The sequence below is a fragment of the Apium graveolens genome, chromosome 7, assembly GCF_009905375.1.
Source record: "Apium graveolens cultivar Ventura chromosome 7, ASM990537v1, whole genome shotgun sequence".
Lineage (NCBI taxonomy): Eukaryota > Viridiplantae > Streptophyta > Magnoliopsida > Apiales > Apiaceae > Apium > Apium graveolens.
Window position 1 is genome coordinate 84,581,013 of NC_133653.1, and position 10,568 is coordinate 84,591,580.

Below are 10,568 nucleotides of genomic sequence, written 5' to 3' on the forward strand. Positions count from 1 at the left end.
AGCTTATTTTAACTGTGGTAATACTAATTATATTGCGATTGATTGCAGGAAGCCTAATAAGAAAGTTTCTAAAATTCTTGAATCTGACATTAGTGGTAGATCAGTATTATACAAACCACAAAATCCTTGTTCTCACTGTGGTAGCAGTTGCCATTCTATTTACACTTGTAAATATTATCATAGTTTGTATCACAACAATTATGATCCTTTGCTAAAATTCAATAAAATTGTTATTTTAAACAGAATTGCTAAACTGAATGTGCATACATCTTATAGAGTCAAAAATGTCAAGACAAATCCTGATGGAGTAAATCTTGATGGACCAAATCCTGACAAGAGGTTTGCTAATGTAAAAATGTATAAGATGTCAAAAAGAACCCAACAAGTGTGGGTTCTCAAAAATTCTGACTGATTTCCATAATTCTGATCACAGGGAAACAAGAAGAATGTGCTTGTCTTGGACATTGGTTGTTCAACACATATGACTGGAACTAAATCCCTGTTGTCAGAATATGAGGAGAAAGCTGGCTCAATGGTTTCCTATGGAGATAGTAATGTAGGAAAAACACTAGGATATGGCGATATTATCATTGGAAATGTCATCATCTCAAGCATAGCTCTGGTAGATGGACTGAAGCACAATTTGTTGAGCATTAGTCAAATCACTGACAGATGTTTCTATGTCGTGTTCTATGATACGCACTGTGAAGTAATTCATAAGATCACAAGGAAAACTGTTTTCAAAGCTTGTAGACATGGAAACATTTACGAAGCCAAACTTTATGCAAATACCGATGGTCCAGAAACTTGCCAAACTTTATGCAAATACCGATGGTCCAGAAACTTGTCTAGTAACCAAGGCATCAGTAGATGAAAGTTGGAATTGGCACATGAAGCTTTCTCACCTCAACTTCAATAATCTCAAGCCAAACTTTATGCAAATACCGATGGTCCAGAAACTTGTCTAGTAACCAAGGCATCAGTAGATGAAAGTTGGAATTGGCACATGAAGCTTTCTCACCTCAACTTCAATAATCTCAATGAACTGGTGAAGAAAGATTTGGTAAAAGGTCTGCTTGTGGAAAAAAGTCTCAAATCAGGAAAGAAGGCAAATCCTGATGAAAATACACATGTTGAGGGGGAGAGACATAAAACTATCAAGAACTGACAGCACAGTTACGGGGGAGTTTTGCATGGAATAATCCTGTAATTTTTTATTGCTGATGATTTGTCAATTTTTGACAGAGTGGTCAGTGGAGAAGAGATTCTTGATTTTTCTAATAAATTCAACAATGCAAATGCTAAGGGGAAGAAATCATGATTAAATTTATGGTTTTGGATTACAAATTTTATCTCAGCAAGTGATGGAAAAGACATGACTTTTCTTGAAAAGGACAGTAACACTATTTCTTTCGTGATTTTTAAGTGTTAGAAATTTGTTTTATTCTATTTTGAATAATCATATTATACTTGTCATCATTATTCATTTTATATTGGGAATAAGTGCATGAAAAGAGACTTATGTTTTATTTGCCTAGATATGCGTAATATTTTGCATGCAGTATTTATTATTACGCGGTTAATCAAAGTGTCTCTTTAGATTCCAAGTAGGTTTTGACTATAAAATCATCCTTATTATCTCTTAGAAATCCCACATCTTGTTCAAGAGTTTCATTCTCTCTCTCTCCAAACACAACTCTTCGTCTTCTCAAACCCTTCACCATGAACCAAGACAAATTTTTCACCCGCACTGAGGGTGGGGTTTATTTTCTCGCTTTCAAGTTGGATGATGGTCGTATCTATTATGACCCGTGGGGACTTAGAGTTAAGATTAATCACCAAATCTATAGTCCTCATGACGTTCCATCGTTAGTTTATGAGGAGTTGTCCTTTGAACAGCGGACTGATCTTCAGTTTTTCCAACTGGAGGCTATTGTTGAAGAGGAACACCGAGCCAAAGAAGCTGAGAGGCGTCGGATTGAGGCTCTTACGCTGCAAGAGAACATTATTTCTCTTGCAACTTCAATCTCACGTCTTTAGCGTCACAGAGCTCTGAAGAGTTAGGAGGCCACAAAGAAGATGAAGATAGAATAGGTTCTAGCTTTTAGAAGTTAGGAATCTTTTGTAATTTTAAATCTTGTAACCATCTTATTTAATATCAATGAAATATTTTGTTTGATATATTTCAGTTTTTTGCATGTTAGAAAACTTTTTTTTATGTGTTGTATAATGTGACTGTTCATGTTTCTTTTTGCACTGCATGTTTAAAATTTGTTATCTTGATAATGCATGTGTGAAACTGACTTGAATGTTTTATGTCCAAACAAGAAAAGTTAATATACCAAAATTTCAAGAAATACCAGATGATCATTGATGAGAGGTTTAATTCTAAGCCGTTGTGAATTATGCAATTGTGGGTATTTTGTCCAACAAAATGCCTAACAAATATAATTTTTCGAATCCTGACGCTGTGGGACAGGGCACAACCAACCCTGTTCCTGACCAAAGTTTCCATTTTCTTCACTTAAATCGAAGCACAATATCACCTCTGATTCTTCTCAAAAGGAATCAGTTTCAAAATCAAAGACAGTAACTAAGTCTGATTTGTCTCGGAGAAAATCAGGTCTAAAGGTTGTTTCACTCTCACCAATATCTTTGGAGCAAGAAGGTGGAGTAAGGAAGAAAAGTGTTTCATCAGTAACACACATCAAGGTAATTGAAGAAAGGAAGCAAAGGAAAATTCGATCCGATATTAAGCTGGTTGACGAATCATCAAACACTGAAAGTGACAGTGATGGTCCAATTGTATTCAAGAAGCCCACTGCTAGTGCAGGAGTGTAAAGCATAATATAATATAACATGTAATTGAGGAATTATAACTCAACAGGAAAACAAAAATAGATAAACAATATTAAACTTTGAAGCACAGGAACCCTACAGATGAAGACAGGATAAACACAAAGAAACAAAAGATGCAATTGACTCTTTAAGTCCTCTAACAGATTATGGGAAGAAGTTCATTGTCATGTCCAAGCATCCATGAAAAATAAGACATCAAGGGACTTTAAGCATCAATTACATGAATTGATTTTAAGTGTTACAGATCAAGGGTTCAGTGAAAGAAGCAATGGATAATCACCTATCTGTATCAGCTCAGAAACACAAGATAAATTAAATTAGGTTCTCTCAGTGCTAGTTGTTTGTAAACCAGACCAGTGCATCAAACATCAGTATTCAAGAAGGAATTATGATTGAGTTACAGAAGAAAATGTTGATACAGTGAAGAATGGCTAAACCGAAGCAAGAACATTCTGAGGCATAATATTCTTCACTCTGGTCGCCATAGAAGTGTATACTACTACAAGTAGACTCTATGGTCGCCACAAAACTGGTCGCCATAGAGAATTACTCTAAGGCACCATAGTGGTCGTTGTTGGGAATGTGGTGTGAACTTGATGATTACATTAATAAAACACCTTGGTAGATTCAACTTAGTGAAAAATGTAGCACTCAACGGATGATCAGATATAGTCCCGACGGATGACTCAATATAGTTCTGACGGATGATGATTTGACATCCATCGAGTGAGTAGCTTATATAACAATAAGTCATGTAGCACATTTCTGTAAACACCTTTGTATAGATTCTGTAGTAGCATATAAGTCATGTTGACTTTAATTAGATATGCAGAATAGGTTGATTAATTGTAAATATAAGATGTCTTGTAATTCTGCATAAGTGAAATGAAGTCAAGTGTCAAATAGCTACCCGACGGATGATCAACAAAGCCACCGTGATCAACTAAGCTCCTGACAGATGATCAATAAGGCAACCCGACGGATGATAATCATGTACCCGACGGATGATCAATTCAAACATCTGTTGATAATGACAACACAGTCACATGCGTCGAGTGTTTGCAAAAGGAATGTGGCAGCCTATTCAAATGGGATTTTGAGAATAAAGAAGCATTACAATTTCCATGCTATTATGAAGATATTCAAAGATGCTGGAATAGAGTTGTGAAGCAGTATGGTATTAGACTTGATAGGTTTTGTTTTATTATCTTGTCTTATTACTATGTAATCTTGGTGATATATAAACCAAGAGTAGCAAGTAGAACAATTAGAAGACTAATCAAATACATTCTCAGAGAAAGAATTATAAGCTGTATCTTGTAGCATTTCTCTATAAGTTTAGTTGTTCATATTTGTAAGCAGCTGTGAGCTATTCAAGCTTCACAGGGTTCTCTTGATATATATATATCTCTGGTGGATACATTCAAATCCATCAGAAAGTTTTTAAAGACTTGTGTTTTTATTTACTTGTGTTTTGATTTATCTAACTCTTCATTCCGCATTTTGCAAATCAAACACTTATATATTGTTAAGTTAGAACCACTTTTAATTAATCTAAAAAAGAAGCTAGAATTACATTCAACCCCCCATTCTCTAATTCTTGTTGTATTGTTAGGGACAAACAATTGGTATCAGAGCCAACTCTTGAAGCACAAAGAGTTTAAAGATCACAACAAATAGCAAGATGAACAAGAAGGATGTTGGAGTCAAGATTCCTTTTCTGGAGAAGGATAATTACCATCACTGGAAGGTAAAGATGCATCTTCATTTATTTCTCAAGATGAGGCCTATATGGATTGCATAGAGAGAGGTCCTCATGTACCAATGAGAGCTGTAACTGGAAATGAGCCATCAGTTCCCAAGCCAAGGCATGAATGGTCAGATCCTGATATTGAACAAGTCAGGAAAGACAAGAAGGCCATGAATATTCTGTTTAATGGAGTTGATTATGACATGTTTGACAACATCATCAATTGCAAGATAGCCAAGGAGGTTTGGGACACCATTCAAATAATTTGTGATGGCACTGAACAAGTTAGAGAAAACAAGATGCAGTTACTAATTCAGCAATATGAGCACTTCCACTTTGAAGAAGGTGAAACTCTCACTAATATCTTTAGTAGATTTCAAAAGCTAATAAATTCTCTGAAGCTGCATGGAAGAGTCTACCAAACCAAGGATTCTAACCTCAAATTTCTAAGATCCCTTCCAAAAGAATGGAAAACAATGACAGTCTCCTTGAGAAATTCACAAGAATACAAGGAGTTTACACTAGAGAGACTGTATGGCATTCTAAAGACTTATGAGCTTGAAATAGAGCAAGATGAAAGAATGGAGAAAGGGAGAAAGAAAGGAGGATCCATTGCACTGGTTGCTGAGTTAGAGAAAGAGAAGGAGATGAAGATAGAAGCTGTTGAGTCTACCTCAAAGGGCTGTGAAAACAAGGGCAAGGGGCTGGTAGCAGAAAATGAAGATTCTTTGAGCCAAGATGATATGGATGACATTGATGAACATCTCACATTTCTTTCCAGAAGATTTTCCAAGCTCAAGTTCAAGAAGAACTTTGGAGCAGCTAAGCCAAATAGAAACATGGTTGATAAATCAAAATTCAAGTATTTCAAATGTGGCTTGGTAGGGCACTTTTCTAGTGAGTGTAGAGAAGTTTGAGCCTGTGGAATATAAACAGAAGTACATTGACTTGCTCAAACAAAAGGAAAGGGCTTTTATTACACAAGAAAATGACTGGGCGGCAGATGGTTTGGATGAGGATGAAGATGTCAGCTATGTAAATCTAGCCCTAATGGCCAAGTCTGATGAAACAAAGACAAGTTCTTCAAGTAATCAGGTAATCACCACTAACCTTGCACATTTATCTAAAGCTGAGTGTAATGATGCAATAAATGACATGTCTACAGAATTATATCATTAGCGTGTTACATTAAGTCCCTCACTAAGGAAAATGCTAAAATCAAATAACACAATTTATTTTTAAGTGAGAGGAATAATGTGCTAGAGTCTCAGTTTATTGAATTTGAAAAATTGAGAATAGAATGTAAGATTGCTAAGGATGAATTAACCGAGTCCTTGAAGAAAGAAGAAATTTTGAAGAAGCAGCTTGATCGTGAACAGGAGGTGATTAAGGCATGGAAATCATCTAGAGATGTTCATGCTCAAATCACCAAAGTTCAAGGTATTGAGTCCTTCTGTGATGCAGCCTGGAAAAAGAGTAAAGAGAAGCTAGAATCCAATTTGGTTGAAGGATTGCTAACAGGTGTAGAATCGACGGATGATGAGGGTCATCCGTCGGATAATCAAAAAGTTTATCCGCGAGTGACATAAATCATCATCCACCGGCTGTCAGCAAACCTGTGAGAAAAGCCAAACTTGCCAAGTTAAATGAAAAATATGGATCAGTTTTTAAAAACTTTATTTCAGGAGAATCTAGTCAAGTGAAGAAGGAGAAGAAAGTGAATGTTGGTCATCTGTCCATCAAGCAATTGAATGACAGACTATAAAAGATTGAGGTTAAAACAGAGGCTAAAAAGAAAAACAATAGAAATGGGAAAGTAGGGATTAACAAACACAATAACTATACACCTGATAAGTATGCTCCTAGAAAAATCTGTATTAAGTGTGGTAGTGTTAATCATTTGTCTGTTAATTGCAAACTTGCCATGCCTACTTCCATGACTGTGCCACCTTCTTTTCCCAACATGAGTATTATGCCTTCTATGCCTTTGAATACTATGTCTACACAGAATATGAATGCACAATTTTCTAATATGCCATTTGCACCTAATCCTTATTTTGTTGCATTTAATATGCCTCAAATGCCATTTAGCATGCCCTACTGGAATAACATGTTTGCAAATAGCATGCCATTTCCTGTTAATCAAAATGTGCATGATAATTCTGTTTTAATGAATGGTTTTAAAGGTCCAACTCAGATGACTAAGAATGAATCTGATATCCCGAAGTCGAATGAGATCAAACCTAAGAAACAAAAGAAGAAAGCTAACAAGGAAGGACCCAAAGAGACTTGGGTACCAAAATCAACTTGATTTGATTTTAATGTGTGCAGGGAAAAAGAAAGAATCTGTGGTACTTGGATAGTGGTTGTTCAAGACACATGACTAGAGATTCTACCCTGCTCACAGAGTTCAAGGAAAGAGCTGGCCCAAGTATTACTTTTGGAGATGGCAGCAAGGGTTATACTGTGGGATATGGCTTGATTTCAAAAGACAATGTCATCTTTGAGGAGGTTGCCTTAGTGGATGATCTCAAGCACAATTTGTTGAGTATCAGCCAACTTTGTGAGAAAGGCAATTCAGTAACCTTCACTAAAGGAGCCTATGTTGTGACAAACAAGAGGAGCAATAAAGTGGTTCTCACTGGAGTGAGAAAAGGAAATGTGTACCTAGCTGACTTTAACTCATCAAATACAGAATCTGTTACTTGTCTTCTCAATAAAGCAAGTCAAGATGAAAGTTGGCTATGGCACAAGAAACTATCACATCTAAACTTCAAGACCATGAATGAGCTTGTAAAGAAAGAACTGGTTAGAGGTATTCCTCAAGTGGAGTTTTCTAAGGATGAACTGTGTGATGCTTGCCAAAAGGGAAAACAAATCAAAGTATCATTCAGAAAGAAGCTTGATTCAACAATTGAAGAACCTTTGCAACTGCTACACATGGATTTATTTAGACCAGTCAATGTCTTCTCTATCTCAAGGAAAAGATTTTGCCTAGTAATTGTAGATGATTTCTCAAAGTTCTCTTGGACATATTTCCTAAAGTCTAAAGATGAGGCTAGTGAAATCATCATCAATCACATAAGGAAAGTCAACAATCATCCTGATTTCAAAGTTAGAAGAATCAGGAGTGACAATAGAACTGAGTCCAAGAATTCTGTTATGAGATTATTTTGTGAAGAGAATGGGATTATGCATGAGTTTTCAGCAGTAAGAACTCCACAAGAAAATGGAGTAGTAGAAAGGAAGAACAGATCACTTATTGAAGCTGCAAGGACAATGCTTGAAGAATCAAAGTTACTACATATTTCTGGGCTAAAGTTGTAAATACCGCATGATACACTCAGAATATTTCTTTGGTTAATCAGGTAAAATGCATGACTCCCTACCAATTGTTCAAGAACAAGAAGCCAACTCTAAACTTTCTTCATGTCTTTGGCTGCAAATGTTATATCTTGAGAAATGAAACTGATCAGAATGGGAAGTTTGATGCTAAAGTAGATGAAGGAATTTTTGTTGGATATGCTGTTGGTAAAGCATACAAAGTCTACAATATGAGAACCAACATTGTTATGGAATCAATACATGTTGTGTTTGATGATAAAAAGATTGAAGGACTGCAAGATGGAGATTACCATGAGAGCCTCAATTTTGACAATGTGGAGATGGTTAGTGATGACAGTGATGATGAAAGTGATCAAGAAACTACTAATAAGGATAGTGTAGAAAAATCTACAACCAATGAAGCTAACAACTCACCATCCATCGAGTTACAAAATGCCTCATCCGTCGGTAGACAATCTGCACCATCTATCGAGAGACAATCAGCTTCATCTATCGGAACTCAAAATTCACTATCAGTCGGGTCATCAAAAAAAGCTGAAAGTCAAAATAGATCACTTGCAGAAAATTCCCCTATCTCGAATCATAGATTCACAAACTCAGGGGGAGTTTCCAATAATCAAAACTCAATCACACATCAAGGCAACAATGAGGCCTCTTCATCTAGAGCTAATCTACCTCAATAAAGGAAATGGACAAAGGATCACCCCTTTGAGCTCATCATTGGTGATGTATCTTCTAGAGTTCAAATAAGGAGAGCAACTCAAGAAGAATGTCTATATAGCAGCTTCCTCTCTAAGGAAGAGCCAAAGAAGGTAGAAGAAGCTTTGTTGGATCCTGATTGGATTTTAGCTATGCGGGAGGAGCTAAACCAATTTAAAAGGAACAATGTTTGGAAGCTGGTACCCAAGCCTAAAGGGAAGAATCCTATAGACACCAAATGGGTATTCAGATGCAAGATGGATGAAAATGGCATATTAGTGAGGAACAAAGCTAGATTGGTTACTAAAGGCTACTGTCAACAAGAATGAATAGATTTTGATGAAACCTTTGCTCCTGTTGCAAGACTTGAAGCCATCAGAATTTTCTTAGCCTATGCAGCCCATGCCAATTTCAAGGTCTATCAAATGGATGTCAAGAGTGCTTTTCTAAATGGAGATTTAGAGGAGGAAGTCTATATAAGTCAGCCTCCTGGTTTTGAAGATCCAAATCTACCTAATCATGTATACTATCTTTTGAAAGCACTCTATGGATTGAAGCAATCACCTAGAGCATGGTATGACACTTTGTCAAAGTTTCTATAGGGAATCACTTCACTAGAGGTACTGTAGACAAAACTTTATTTTTTAGAAATGTTAATGGCTCCAGCATACTTGTTCAAATTTATGTAGATGACATTATTTTTGGCTCTACAGATGAAAAACTTTGCAAAAAGTTTGCTAAATTGATGCAAAGTAAGTATGAAATGAGCATGATGGGAGAACTGACTTACTTTCTTGATTTACAAGTTAAGCAAGTTAGTGATGGAATATTCATTAGTCAAACTAAATAAATTCATGATCTTTTAAGAAAGTTTGATCTAATGGATTGCACATCTGCAAAAACTCCCATGGCCACTGTAACTAAGCTTGAATTAAACACTACTGAAAAGTCTGTGGATATTTCAAGTTATAGGGGCATGGTTGGCTCACTTCTGTACTTAACAGCTAGTAGGCCTGATATAATGTTTGCTACCTGTCTTTGTGCTAGATTTCAGGCTGATCCTAGAGAATCTCACTTAGTAGATATTAAGAGAATTTTCAGATATCTCAAGGGAACACCAAAACTTGGCATTTGGTACCCTAGAGATTCTGGTTTTGATCTAACTGGTTATTCAGATGCAGATTATGCAGGTTGCAGAATTGATAGAAAAAGTACAACATGAACCTGTCAATTTCTAGGAAACAAGCTTGTGTCCTAGTTCAGTAAAAAGCAAAATTAAGTTTCTTTATCTACAGCTGAAGCTGAATATAAGACTGCTGGCAGTTGCTGTGTTTTATGGATGAAAAACCAATTGCTAGACTATGGTCTGCAAGTGAAAAGAATTCCTATTTTCTGTGATAACACAAGTGCAATTGCCATCACTGAAAATCCAGTACAGCATTCAAGAACAAAGCATATAGTCATCAAGTACCACTTCATAAGGGAACTTGTGACGAATGGTACTGTGGAACTACATTTTGTTTTAAGTGAAAAACAGCTTGCAGATATATTTACCAAGCCACTGGATGAATCCACCTTTTCAAGGTTGGTAAGTGAGTTAGGTATGCTTAATTACTCTTGAATCTTTTTAGATATTTTGCAAGTTGTAATGCAACCAGAAATTTAATTGATTTTTCAGTCTTGGATGAAATTTTGGCTAAGTCAAAATTTACATCCCGACGGATGATCATTATCCATCGAGTTCGATCATCCGTCGATATAATATTTGTCAATAAAATTAATTATTTTTCTGGAATATTTTATATCTCGACGGATAACTGATTTATCTTCATCCGTCGAATTGTCTCATTCTTAGCCGTTGATTTTCTGAACATTATCCACCGGGTATACTTATAGTTTGTAAGCATAACACGAC